The sequence below is a fragment of the Myzus persicae genome, unplaced genomic scaffold (assembly GCF_001856785.1).
Source record: "Myzus persicae strain clone G006 unplaced genomic scaffold, MPER_G0061.0, whole genome shotgun sequence".
NCBI classification, from domain to species: Eukaryota; Metazoa; Arthropoda; class Insecta; order Hemiptera; family Aphididae; genus Myzus; species Myzus persicae.
The window spans coordinates 97,810-111,536 of NW_019103825.1; the positions used below are offsets into that span (position 1 = coordinate 97,810).

Consider the following 13,727-nt stretch of genomic DNA (forward strand, 5'->3'; position numbering starts at 1 on the left):
CAATTTTAATTTTAGGATAGATACAGAATTCAATATTTTTTTGAGAAAATGAATGCAGTTATATATAATTAATAATGAATATAATATAATATGTTATTTATTATTACTTTTCATGTTTGAAAAAAAATTATTCTAGTAAATATCTTTATATAAATATAGTGACTTAATTAATTAAACTAATTATATTGACATAATATATTGATTAGGCAGTAAAAACATTTTGATGAGCAGTATCTCTTATTGATTAAAATAACTTTTATTTGAAAAAATAAAATATGAAAACATAAGTTACTAATTGACATTAAAAGCAACTGAAAACTACACTTAAACTTTTAAGCACAAGCTACGTAAAGACGTAAAGTAATATAATATGTGTATATACTGTAAATACTTATATCATAAGTATTAAAGTTTATATGTTCAACGAAATAAAAATACCTATATCAACTTTGAACGATATAACTTTTGAATCGGAAATTAAAAACCCATTTCTATAGAATATTAATATTAGAAACAAAAACATGAAACACACATTATTAATCTATTTAGAAATTAATTAATAAACTATAATTATCAAATGTTTAAATGTTTTTTTTTATTTATTATAAATTATAATATAAATGTCTTGATAGGTTTTGGTGAACAATAAATTAATCCTTTTCATCGAATAAACAAAATATTTATTAATTTCTATACAAGGTTAGGTTATGTTTCTATACGAATAGTATATTATAATAGACAAAAACTCAAAAGTTGTAATGTATATTAGATTTTGAATTCATTCAACTTTTCAGGTTCGTCAATTATGTACCATTTAACATCAGTATCGGAAAAATAACAAAACTTAGTAGCAACTAAGCTAATAATATGAAATCCACTAATTAATTTCAAGTTAACAAGAAAAACTACTTTATTACCCCTAGGTTTATATAATGTTTGGCATTGTGATTTTTATTTATGTAAGAAAAACAAAGTTAAACAAGATTGGCCTATATGTTATATAAAATACATTGGCAATGTAAATTAATATCTGAGAATCCCCCAACGACAACTGCTAGCGAATGTATATTTTAATAAGAAAATTAATTAATTAATTAAGAAAATAAATAACATGATAATAATATTAGGATGGATCATAATATGAATAGAAAATATTTTCATTCTTCGTCATGTTTTTATGTTTATTCAAAATCTTATGAGTTATGAGTTGTTATGACAGGTTAGTATAAAATAATCTAAAAATTGACAAATCATAAAAATTCTTGTTATACCTATACAACTAATGCTAGTAAAATACTCCATAGTAAAAAACTTGAGGAATTTAATATTACATTTTGTGGTTCATCTAATCTTTCAATATTATTATTGTGTTTGATAATCAGGAATAATACGCACATATTGTGCTAAATTGCCTATACAAAGCGCCGTGTTACAAAATGATAAATGGTAATAATCAAAATAATAAAATTGTTTTGTGCTTTTTAATAATACAAACCATAAGCTATAGCGGCCCGGCTCCTATTATAAAAAAAGTTATTATAATGTTACAAAATAATCTAAATATTGTTATTTTTTTTTCAAAACAACACTGCCAACGTAATATGTATCATAAAATGTACATTTAAGTTTTTAGTATATACATACAAATAAATCGTTTTCATATAAGTTATAAAGTAATGAAAAACTACGTACATGTTAGTATTACATAGTTGTAAAAATGCTTAACACTCGAAGAAAAAATCTCAAAAGATTTTTATATCCATTTACAGCTTTTGATTTGAGTTTAAAATAAAAATAAAATAATACATTTAAATTATGTGAATTGATATAACCTTAAATAATTCATTTGCATTAACTTAATTTTTTTAAAACCATTTGTGATTATTTTTATTTACTCGATGAATTTTTAACATAATTAATCTTGATTAAAATAAAATCTTTTTAAAGACCAATTAAACTATTCAATTCAATATCTAAATTGAATCATACATTTAAAATGCCAAAAACTGATATACTCAAACATTATTTACTTTATGTTTACAATTGATTTAACTTATAGATTGAGGAGAAAATGATAATTTTGACTTTAATCCTAATGAATAGTCATAATTAAATAGAGTGTTATATCCAAATTTCAAAAATATTACAATAGGGAATATTATATAATTGGTTGAAATGTACGATCATTATGTTATAGTCAAACTTTAAATGATCTTACCAGTTACCAACAACTAATAATATTTTTAATAATACAAATTGTGAATTATATGGTTTATAATAATTATTAATTTGAAAACCATAGGTAATTTTAAAAAATAAAAAAAGTTTTGATATTAAAAAATTTTTGATTTTTTTTTGTCTGTGCAATCACGATAAATTATTTGTAATCGATTTAGTTATAAATTTAGAAATATTTAAAAGCATACAAACGAGTCGCTTATAAATATTGACATGATATTTTTGATCAATTGTATTTTATGACTTTATGTTCATCCTTTACTCTTTTATATTTTGATCATCGAAACACTAACTTATTACTTTTTTTTACCTTGTAATATATTGTTTTAATTAAAAATTGTTAGTTATAGAATATGCTTGTATAAATGATAACATGTATCACTAAAAAAAGTAGTGTACTGTAGGGTGATTCACCAAGCATTGTTCGCCCCTATTTTGACATTGATAATGAATTTAGTCAAATTCTGATTTTTGGAATTTTTAAGTACCTATACTTCAAGACTATAATATATTTAAATTCTATAGATTTTATGGATGGGGGAGGAAGATTCTCATTTCAAAAACAGACGTTTCTTTATCCACAGAACTGTTTTCCTTTAGTAATACTAACAATTTCAACGATTTGAAAATGATGAGATCTTCAAGTTTATTATTATTATACACTTCCGAAAATCAGATTTTTAAAACTGCGCTATTGAAAAAATAAAAAGGGTGAGTTACATGGTGAATCACATGATTTATAATTATTATAAATGTCATATTAATATAAATATTTAATATTAGCGTCACTTCTGGAGCAAAAGAACAGATGATATTTTCTGATATGAATTTGCACCACTCTTGTAAACATTTTTAATCATTATATCTTTAGTTTTGTTCTCACTAATCTATAAAACTGGCCAAAAGATCTTAATACTCTACAGTAGTATTATTATAGGTTAGTAAAATACATAAAAACTTCTAAAGATCTCAAATTTTATGTGCACACGATTTTTGCTCACATAATACGTATTTTTAATAAGTAAAGTGATTAAAACTTAAAAGTGATTAGTGTGCACAGAAATAAAATTATTTTGTTAAAATTCATCTGTTTACACTTTTAATCGTCGATTATATATAAACTTCAAAGTAGTTATAGTGTCGTATCTGTCAACTGTGGTATTTTATTTATGGATATTTTTATGTACCTCTATATAGTGGGCAGCCGTGAGTAATTTGAAACCGTTCAACATTGATAAAGAAAAAAAAAATGTAAAAACAAATCTGCTATCCTTTTGTTATTGTTCGTTGTACATATATTATTATGTCCATGTGTACTGTTGTTGCTAGTGTTGTGTTGTACGTCCACTAGACAACTCACAACTGATGTTTTCAACATTTCATTTAGATTGTTTTTCTTTATAAAATGTGACATTAATATAGGCATAATATTTACTGACCGTATGAAAACATAAAAGATAAATTAATTTGTATAACCTTGTTCTGATAGTATATACCTAAAGAGGAAATACATTTTAAAATTATTACCAATTTGTTAGTATACACATTAAACATTCACAGTGAATGATGCACTTCTAAGAGTGTCCATTATTAAAATGTTACAACATTTTGTGTTGTTGTCTATATTACATGTGTATTTTTTAACGGGTAATTTAAAGGTGTTCAATATTAATGGCACTGTCAATTTTTTCGGAAGTTATCTTTCATAAAGGTTTCACAAGTTGTAGCGTTAGGTAAATATTTTTTTTCCAAATTCCTTCCAAAATATCTGAATGTAAATTATTTGTTCAATTAATTCACATTCATTGACGTCATTCTGAACGAAATTCATAAATAATATTTATATTTTTGTTTATGGTTATGCTAATAGTATTATACTACATTGAGAGTTCCAAAAATATTACTATCGTGAGAAAAAACCATATAGGTAAAATAATAGCATACATGATTCGATGTTATTTAGTAATTTATATTTTAGAATTTTACAATATTACATTTTTACCTAACTCCAGCTTTGAAATAAACTGTACACTTTAATTTCAATGTTACTTCTCTTATAATCTTTTGTAACTCAGATATCCTTTTTAATCTCGGGTTTCCTTTTTAATATAATGTAGTCGTGTATACACTGTACAATGCAGATGTATACACGTAGGCAAATTTAATTTTAATATTCTAATAAGCATTTAGCATAATTTCTTTCTTTCAAAAATTGAATAAATGTTATTGTGTAAGTAATCATCTTTTTTCAGTTTAGTATCTCGTTAACTTAAAATACTAAGAAAAATTAAGTTTCTTAAACTTATATTTAATTTGGATACCAAACAAATATGTTCTCTAATTTTATCAATACTATATTTTTTTTAAATCTGAAAATCAATTTTTATTTTTTGATTATTAATAATAACTAAAAGCCAAACACTAAAAAGAATGATACTTATTGATTTTTGTATCAAAATATCAGTTTTATCATGTCAAATATCTTACGAGGATGTCGTACCCGCATGTGTTGTCTCCGTCTTTATAACACATAATATATCAAAATGTACGATCAGCGGTTCCAATTTTATGTTGTAAGGTTAAATATTTGAGTGAATTGTCTTATTATCACAATTAAAAGTAAAAATACTTAATAAAATTCATCATAATTCACTTAAAAATTAAAACACGGTAAAAATCAATGAGGGAACCAGATAATATTCTTACGTTTAATTTTGATAATTTGTTAAATTCACTCTAATAATATTTAAGCTAACAATAAAAAAAGTGGAATTTATGATCGCACATTTGTTTGTATATTTTGCGCCAGTAAGATGGAGACAACACATGTGGGTACGAAGTTTTCTTTGCATCCTAACTATTTAAATGTTCTAAGGTGGATTTGTGCTAATTCTGTTTACCAACAGTACAATATAATATATTGATAATCTAACTATTAAAAAATGCGAGTACAACAAACTAACTCAACTATGTAAACTCTTTAGGTTATATTTTTATTTTATTGGATATTGTTGAACAAATTATTTTAAAATGTATATTATATCCAATATGAAAACTTATTGTTATTTACCATTGATCCGATTATTTATAATATTATCTATTGTTACGAACACTATTCAAATTCCGTTGTTTGCTTATATATCAATTAGTCGTAACAAATTACAAAACTCATCCATACTTTTATTTTTTTATACGTCCTGCAGACTACAAAAAAAAAACAATGGCCTGGGTGATTGATGTGCACGTATCAATTACATTTACTTTAGTTTACCATAAAAGTGCAGTGATTAATTCCGTTTGAAAAACCAGCCAGCACGACTGCTTACACGAGGGGCAACAAGTCCCGTCCGTACAATAATAATAATAATAATAATAATAATAATAACAACAACGATGATATTCTGTCGTATGTACCTAAATGGTTTTAAGTACATTATTTCAACAAACAAATTGTTTATAACGGTCTTCTTTGTTCAACGCCATCATACTTCCGTGCGTTTGAACAATCGATCAAACGAGATCCGCCGCACGTGTTTCCGTATGGTGTAAAAAAAAAAAAAATGTGTATACAAAATCACTCACTTAGGTCGGGCGGCGATCCTGGTGTCCGTCGACAGCTTGATGACGATGCGAGTCCTGCGAGGTTTTATGTATACAATAATATTATTATCTTGTGCAGCACTCGGTGGTTAAGTTTATACAAACACGTTTGAGTGTCTGACACCGGGTGAGTTGACGCGGACACACTGACGTCGGAAATATTATAATAACAATAATATTATTAACGTCGACAGCGGGCTCCAATCATTGTTGCATGTGCTCTCGAGTATGAGGGCAGCGGAAGCTTCAAAAGTGGTTTATGATTTTTTTTTATATTTAAAAAAAATGTCCATATAGTTATATATTATAATGCAGTTTCTTGTCCACCGGTCAAGCGCTTATACGAAATTATACCGAAATTTCGCGGACTGTATGACCCGAGATATTGACGGACATGTATGATGGTGGTGGCGGTGACGACTGCGGCGGATATTCGTCACGGGCACACTGGTGGTGTGCGCCGTGTACTCGCGTGCCCCCACACCCCCTCCATGGTGGTGGGTGGAGGTCTCGTGCGCTGGTGCCGATGCTATCAGCGAACTCTATTAAACGGCGGGAGAGCGACGAAGACAGTCGTCCACGATAATGTTGGTTGGTGGGGAGAAGGGGTGGTGGTGGTGGTAGCAAATAGCATAGGTGAGGGGTTGGCGGCGGCGGTGGCGTTGGGGGTTGGAGACGTCGGAAGGCAATGGTTTCACGCGTGGGATGTATAGGCGTGTAACGGAGCGTTTTACGTCCGGTTTTTTTCCACAGTTCGACGCGATCGGCACCGTGTGGCCAAATGTAACCTCGCACGGAAAACTCTAAAGAAAAATAAAGTTCTTTCAAAACTTGTTCGATTTTTGGTGTAACAAACAACAATATTAAAAACAGGCATTCAACACCCGTCGGCGACCGACGCTTTGGTATCAAGTCTTTAGATCTCTCAAAGCAGCTGGACAAACATGTCCCTAATTTAATACGTATATTTTAAGCAAATATTAACACTTCACACGATGACCTTTAGATCCGATACTACAATGTAAGTCCAATAAAAATAAATATAACATAATCAATTTAGCTGGCCTATAATATACCTATTATAAAAACTCTCAATCTAATATTATTTTGGTTACACTTTTTGAAACAATTATATTGTGTCTTACAGTTATTTCTAGTTTCCTTCAACAAATATACATATACCTAGTACAAATAAAGCTAGTAAAATATTACTAGAAATGTCTCTACACTGAGATAAAATTTTGTCTCGTGTTATGTTAAACAATTGAACCTTTAGCTTTAGCTACAAAAAAGCCAATGCGTAGCTGTCGCAAATACCGTGTCGAAATCGTAAAAAAATTTTAGTCAGGTGTTGGGTTTTTTGTTTATGTTTAACTAGGAATTGCATTATTATTTAAACAACAGTGAAAAACGTCCCTATAGCGTGTGGTCTGCTTAGTCAATTTTGTTCCTTACGTTTAAAAATACGTCAGAAGAACGAAGAATAGGTAGTACATACAAGTTTGGTCTTCCCGACGAACTCCAAAGTTCTTTTTTTACATGACAATACGTTATGAATGAATAAAACACACATTTTTCTTACCGTATTCGTATACCCACAAATACTTACATAATATATTTTAAAACTTTTCTACTAATCGTCTGTTCGTATATTTTGTTTTTTTTCTTTAAAATTGTATTCTTGTTTATAACTACAATAGTATGAGAGACTACTAATTTTAAAAATACATCTCCAAATGTATAAGATTAAAAGAAAGATTAATTACCTATTATTATTTCTTATGGCTTAAATAATATAATATTTACAATTCAACATAACACAATATAAAATAAAAAATATTTAAAATCAGTAAATAAATTATAACAGATTACAAAGGTAGTATGTTAACTAGAAATGGGTATGTGATGGGTAAAGCTCTCCTTTTAAATTCGTATGTCCAGGGAATTCAACCATCGAACTGCGGCTGCTATGGCTCTATGTAGTTCATTGGAGTACACTAGTAAATAACTTCGGTGTACCTCAGGGCAACCTGCTAGACCGTAAAAGATTTACCAAACTTGGCTATTGTACTATCGTAGACTCATGAATTAAATTTTCAATCCTTAACTATAAACGATAATTTTTAATTAACTCAACAACGCTCAATCTTTTTTTTATGAGGAATCTTGTATTACATACATTCAAGTTTTTGATCGAACGAAAAAGGTGTATCGACAATAATCCAAAAAAAAAACTATTAAAAACTGGACTTTTTTATGTCTATAAATAGCTCAAAAATAGTCACTATATTTCGAAAATGTTATGGTGCATAGAAATAGCTAATATAAACATTCAGTAAAAATGTCATCTACCCACAGTTATTTTTTAAGTCACACAAAAAAAAACAAAAACAATTTTTTTAAAAACTGGTTTTGCGTAAAAATCTCTATTTTTCTTAATTTGTATATTTTTCTTGACGCTTTTGAAAATTGTTGAAATTATTTCCTTTTGATCCCCCAAAGTATCAACTAGATCACTTTTCTGCCAGAAAAGATGCTGTACAAAAAATAATCGAAGCATTTGACTGCCCCCCCAAAAGTGATTACAGACACAAAAATAAAAAACTAAAAACACACTTTATTTTAAAATCAATAAATTCATCGTTCAGCTCAGAATCTAAAATTGTACATATACACTTATAATAATATATTAATAGGTTAGTATGTGCGTTTTAGTATCGTCATGCGTTTTGTCTAGGGAGTATTTTTTCTTTAGTCGCTTTATAATAAAATATAATATTTTATACATATAATAATAAAAGAAAAGACGAAGTCGTAAAAATTCAGTTTTAATATTTCAAATTGTTTTTTCTCAAATAGTTATTACTAGAAGCTAAATAAAAAAAAAATTGTTTTTGTTGTTGTCGGATTTACAATTTTATATTCAAAATCGGGTTGGCATGTATTATTATTACTTGATTGTTGTGTTTTTTCCTATACTGTAAATGTGTCCTATTACAATATAATGATAAATAAAGATTTTCTAAAAAAACACTATTACACAGTTTGATTACATTATGTAAGCAAAATTGTATACGTATTACCCTGATATTCCACTGCTTATTTTACAGAATCTGTTGTTGTCGGATTAACCAGTGTTTTGCAATAAATTATCAGTGTCCCACGCGGTACTTCTATACTACTTTATCCAGTTGGTGATTTATTTTTATTATGTCTGAGAGCAGAGGCGATACGTTCATTAGGAAAACGATTTTAGTGACAGCGACTTTATTATAGCATGTATTCGATTGATATTGTTACTTTTCGATGTAACAAGATTAATATTTAAACAAGGGAGTTGAATGAAAAGCAACTTTATTCAATCTAGAAAATGTAAGAGTATTGACTAATTACTCGCACCACAATCAAAAATTAGATTTAACCACTGCAAACTGATATAGTCTTACATATGAATAATACCTATTAGTAAACTCTATGGCTTTTAACAATAATTCTATTATCAAGTCAGCGTCATAAATCTGTCTGTATATCAAAGTAAAAACTAGAGTTGAATTGCAATATTAATTAGTTTAAAATGTATAACTGTTTGAAAAACTATCTGGGAATCTAAATCAATGAATTAAAAAACAAAATCATACCTGCCCAGTATAAATGAAATAATAAAAAAGATTTTAGATTATTGTGCCAATTTGTAGTTGATTTTTTTATAACCCAGAGTTTTACTGTTCGTGATTTATATAGGTAGGTTTATGGTTTTGTCGTAGCCTACATAGTTGAAGTTATTAATTAAATGAACCACGCCATGAACATTAATACAAAATACATACTCCAACAGTGTAAATAAAATTATTTCCAATGATCATAATATCGCCCAATCTCATTTTTACAGGATACCCACGTAGGTATAAAATAAAATATTAAATAGCATCATACCCAAACCCATCGGCTTACACGTTTTTTTTCTGAAAGGCCTTATTATATTATATAGATTTGAATGCAAGAGGATTCCGGTTTATTCTTAAATTTTTCGAATCGAAAGTCAAATGACATGGAACATAAATCTTTTTCCTCATTTCAACATCTGCTGCTGGTTAACTACCTGTCCACGTTTCAGCCGATTAGCTTTATGATAAAAATCAACTAAAATATCTGAAAGCTAAATAAGACATTATTAAATCTAAGATTAATATCTCCAAAAATACAATTGAACAGTGGTTTTCGAGCGTATCACTGAACATGCGACAAGGCCAGACATATTATTGTATGAGTGTTGTAAGACATTTTAATTATAAACGTGTTACACCGCAACTCTTAAGTGCACGTGGTTTTAGAGGGGGCAGGGGATACCTCTGACCTAGTCGTTAAAGTCGGTGTGCTTTAACCGCAGAACGTTGAAAATAATAAAACTATAATAAATTCAGTGCGTTGAAATAAATATAATATAAAAAAATAATAGAAGAATCTGCCCATTTTCTAACCGGCGAGCTTTTCAAAAACCTTATCTAACCTGTTTTTTCTGTGCTCTAGTGATGGATTTCATGTGTAGCGCATATTATTTGACATTAGTATGGCGACGAGTTTGGATTGTTTGGAATAGTTTATATTACTCATTGGAATCACTACCAATAATGAATAAAGCCTCTTTCCACACTGTTTCACATTGCATTTTATAACCAAAATGCTTTGTAATCAGTGTTGGGAAGTAACTTGACTAAAGTTAGAAGTCATTGTAATGAAATCACTACTGAAGTAATTTGATGGTAATTTAACTACATTCTATTGTTAGTAATTTATAGTATAGTATGATTTTCAGAGATAACTAACATTTTTGTAATAGTAATTTGACAAAAAATGTTTTATTTTTAATAAGTTTAAATTTTAAATTAGGTAGTAATTCAGAAAATATATTATTGTTTAAAATAAATTTAAAAAAAAAGAATAATATATTATGTTTTAAATAATTATTGTTTTCATTGTTTCCTAATAAACATTTTTTAATTTCATATTGTTGATAGTCATTATTCCGTTAATGGCAGTATAATTATTATGCTCTAGTATATGTTTTGAAAATAAAAAGTAACTTTAATTATAATATAACTCTTTTTTTAACTATAAATTAATGTGACTTGACCGGATAAAGAAACGTTAAAGCAACCTAAAAATAATTTAATTACAATTTTGTAAGTTAATTCGTAATGCAATATAATTACCAAAAAAATTATAAATTTTCCAACACTGAGTGTGATATTTAATGTAACTTATAGCTTATGTAAATATTATTTTCAATACAACTATAGGTATATTGTAATGTGTAGGTAGAATAATTATTAAATTATTTTGTTTTTATAATTTTGACGGTAAATTACAATTGTGCTACTATACCAGCATTTTGTAATTTCATCCTTACTTTTAATCTACTTCAATTTATGGACTACGGTTCCACTGGTTAACTTCAAATATTTCAAATAAAATACTTTCAAGCATTTACTACTTTATATCTTTAGTACAACTGAATGAGGCATTATATTATAAATATTTGATTTAGAATCTACAAAATATATATAAGCAACGCTATACCAATTTAATTTTGATTTTTATATTAAAGGTCATAGGCAACGATATCGAATAATCTGTTTTAGACATTCACGGTTGTTCTTCATAACTAAGATGTATGATTTAATAATTAATAATAATATTCACGTTTATAATAAGATCAAGAAAATTGTTCGAACGCCACAGGCAATATTATAACATCAAAGACATCATATTATATAAACAATAAATTAAATATTATATTAACGTAAATATTATTGTTTATTCCAATGAACTGTAAACGGAGATGGTTAAATTTAACTGAAAAAAAAAATGTAAATACAAATTACAGTAAAACTAGACAATTTATTACCAATTGAGAATTAATAACTATAACTATTAAACTATATTATATACATATGTTTAAATACGAATAACACACCTATGATTTGATGATTACTTGATATTAAATTCCATTCAATTTGCTCACAAGATATACTAATCATAAATAAATTAATATATTAACACAGTGAGGGTATAAATTACAGTTTACGACCATGTTGTTGTATACCTAAGTGTATCATTTGAGTTCAAAATTTATTAATCAATAATTAATATTGTTCTAAACAGTATCATGTATTTCCATTGGAATATATGTAAATGTATTACTTTTTAGTTTATTACTAGATGTGTAATAATATTGTTAAACTATGAAAAATGTGAACTATAAGATTGAGAATCGTATACATACGCCTCCACTGTGCATTTAATATTTTATATTATAGTCCATAGACATTTGTGGAGTCGAAATGAATCAATAGATCCATTCAAGCATATCATTTATTGAATTCAGAGAACTTTCTTTGAAGTAATCGTATAATTGTATGATGGTGTTATATTGAATTATAACTCGTTTAAAATAGGTAACCCTTTTTGATATAGGCATACATGTACTGGCAAAAATGCAAAAGCAACCATCATATTTCTAAATTACATACAAAATTTTAGAAATAATTCGTACCATCAATCAAATATCAACAAAAACATAAGAAACTTTTCTATAGGTATATTCAAAAATGAATCCTATGCAGTACATGTGCAGCAAGGTTTTAAATCGACTGCTTTCGTTTTCGTCGTTTTAAACTAATAACTGTGATTATTTCTAAACATTTTATTTTCAAATTTCTTTTTTATTTTCCAAACAATAATTCCACAATAATAATAATTTTAATAAGTGCCTTCTTACTCTGTGAATCACACATAGTTTTTGAACAAGCATTCATCAAGATGGATCAATTTTCAATTTTAAAGAAGATCAAAATTAAAACCGCAAAATAATTTAAGTAATTATTAACTTTATTATAATAATAAATTAATATAATATTATGACCTAACATTTTGAATAAGCATAATATATCTATTTTAGTGGAAATTTGATTGAATAATTTTTTTTATGATTTTACCATTTTATACATGATAACAATGCATGCTTTATATGAATAATAAATACCTAATAATTAATTTAGAGTTCTTACTGTGCACCCGTTTGTCCTAAATAATGCACATTTTAGGTTATTTCCGAATACACATTTTATTATTTTATACAATATTGTAAACTATTATTGTTAATTATTATCTTTCAGACCGATTTTTCTCTTTAGTATTTGATGTTCAAATATTGATAAAATCATAACTTTAAGTAATGAATTACCTTCAAACGATTTGTGCTATTTTATTTTTATTCAAAAAATTCTAAATGTTCAAACTTGACACTTTTCACAGATACGTATATTGTATTTTTATGTGCAATGAATTTTTACTCTCAATACTTTAAGCTTCTTATACTACGAAACCATCCACGCCAGTATTATGAGTCGAAAACAATAAAAAAATGATAGTATAATATTATTATAAAAATACAATATAGGTATGCTTTATTTAAGAAAAAAAAAACAATACAGAGTACAGCATATTGGACAATTACTTAAGTTATCGAAAACAATTATTCATAATAATATAAATAAACTATAAAATTATTACATCCTTTGAAACTGATGCTCCCATCCAGAATAGTTTCGTACCTATACAATGATTTGTTGCTTAAATTGGAATCAACTATAATTGATTACAGAGACCCCCTCTACAATGGCGAGGGTACACACTTAGAAATATATAATACAGCATATCGTAAAAAAACTTTGTTTTTTTTAAGCAAATACAATATTATGTTGATAAAATCCGACACTCACCAGTGTATTTCTTACCACCAACACTGTTCTCAAAGTGTATATTTTATCTGATACTTCGTATATTGTTAATATATTTTTCTCGCACACAATACTATTTTCTTTTAACAT

At 27.1% G+C, this 13,727-nt stretch overlaps 1 protein-coding gene across 1 annotated transcript in view; it reads right to left on the reverse strand.

Annotated features, from left to right (window-relative positions):
- Positions 1–6,272, reverse strand: part of LOC111035358 (ankyrin repeat and death domain-containing protein 1A-like) — an 86,918-nt gene extending 80,646 nt beyond the window's left edge. The window contains exons 1-2 of the mRNA XM_022316942.1: positions 5,944–6,272; positions 5,821–5,874 (exon numbers count right to left, since the gene is read on the reverse strand). The gene's annotated coding sequence lies outside the window, so the exon portion shown is untranslated. The remainder of the gene's footprint in view (positions 1–5,820; positions 5,875–5,943) is intronic.
- Positions 6,273–13,727: the final 7,455 nt, after the last annotated feature.